Raw genomic sequence first — 2,049 nt, forward strand, 5'->3', positions numbered from 1 at the left:
GGCCTTTTTGATGATGGAGGTGATGTTCAGTTCCCACTTGAGATCCTGGGAGATGATGGTGCCCAGGAAGCGGAAGGAGTCCACAGTGGTGACTGGGGTGTCACACAGGATGATGGGGGAGGGTGTGGCTGGGCTCTTTCTGAGGTCTGCGATCATCTCCACTGTCTTCAGAGCATTGAGCTCCAGACTGTTCTGGCTGTACCAGGTCACCAAATGGTCGATCTCCCACCTGTAGGGTGGTGTCATCCGCAAACTTCAGGAGCTTGACAGACTGTTGACTGGAGGTGCAGCTGTTGGTGTACAGGGAGAAGAGAAGGTGGGGAAAGAAGAAGAACCCTGAGGGGAACCGGTGCTGATGGTCCCGGAGTCAGAGAGATGTTTTCCCAGCTTAACCTGCTGCTTCCTGTCCGTCAGGAAGTCAGTGATCCACCTGCAGGTGGAGTCAGGCACGTTCAGCTGAGAGAGCTTGTCCTGAAGCAGGGCCGGGATGATGGTGTTGAAAGCAGAGCTGAAGTCCACAAACAGGATCTGGCATAGGTTCCTGGTGAGTCCAGGTGCTGGAGGATGTAGTGAAGGGCCAAGGGTAGATGTGGAGAAGTACATCTACCCTGAAGCACTGCACCAATCAGCTGTCTCCGGTGTTCACAGACATTTTTAACACCTCACTGGAGACATGCCATGTGCCAGCCTGCTTCAAAGTCTCCACCATCATCCCTGTCCCCAAAAATCCAAGGACCACTGGACTAAACAACTACTGTGTACTACTGTGGTCTGAAGCCTCTCCAGACAGAAGCAGAGTCATTATTTGAGAGCTGGTATTGTAGTCTCGCTGCATAAAGCTGTTTAGCATCTCGCACCGCCTTGCTAAACCTGTACTTTTGACTCCTTAAACCTGGCCCGGTCGCCACTCCTAAACGCCTCTTCCTTTTCCAACCTCAGCTGTCTGAGCTTAGCTGTGAATCAGGTTTTGTCATTGTTATAACTCACCCTGGTCCGTGTTGGAATGCAGCTGACTTCACAGAAGCTGATGTAGGACGTCACAGCCTCTGTATACTTATCCAGACTGTTGGTAGCAGTCCTGAAAACATCCCAGTCAGTGCAGTCCAAGCACGCCTGGAGGTTCTCTACAGCTTCACTGGTCCACTGCTTTGATGTCCTCAGTCTGTATGCAGGAATCAAGTGAACCATGGCGTGGTCAGAGTGTCCCTGCGGAGCTCGAGGGATGGCGTGATAGGCACTGCTTACTGTGGTGTAGCAGTGATCCAAAATGTTCCCCTCCCTGGTTGGTCACTTTATGAACTGTCTGTATTTGGGGAGTTCATAGCTGAGGTTTCCTTTGTTAAAGTCACCAAGAACAATAACTAAGGAGTCTGGGAATGTCCGCTCTGCCCACAGTATCTGATCGGCCAGCGTGTGCTGTGCCTCCTGCACGTTGGCCACGTTTCCCATTTTCTATTATTGGCTTTATCTGTCTTTCACAGCTTTTCCATTAAAATGTAAAAGAAGCCACACATACAACCTGTCTGGCCCTTGTGCATATGCTTGAAACCTGCTGACATTGGTTTTACCATATGTATTGAAAGATAGCCTCACAGTGCATAAAAAAATTGCACCCCCACCCATGTCAAGTCACCTGTTCAGTTCATATCAGGTCTGCAGCCCCCCACCTGGTGAGTTCAAAACGATGGGTAGGGCTGGGTATTGTTTCCCTAAGAGATGGCTTTTGGAGATGAAAGGTGCACATTAAGTGGAATCTGCAGCAGCTGCATACTGGTAATAACTGGCTTCACCATCTCCACACAAATATCAGGACTGCCCTGCCAGCGGGATCCCGGAGCAGTGTGCTCTGGCTATGATCGCTTCTCTTTGAAGAGAGAGACTGGATCCTCTGTGCTAGGTGCCTTACTGACTTCAGTTTGTGTAAATCAAACATATCTATAGCACATCTTATACCTCATATTTACACTCTGTTGCTAGTTTATTAGGTACACCTAGCTAAAACTAATGTATGTAATACAACAGCTCTGCGAGTAATCCTACCTTTATGAA

Source organism: Micropterus dolomieu, linkage group LG17, assembly GCF_021292245.1.
Source record: "Micropterus dolomieu isolate WLL.071019.BEF.003 ecotype Adirondacks linkage group LG17, ASM2129224v1, whole genome shotgun sequence".
In the NCBI taxonomy this organism is placed as follows: Eukaryota; Metazoa; Chordata; class Actinopteri; order Centrarchiformes; family Centrarchidae; genus Micropterus; species Micropterus dolomieu.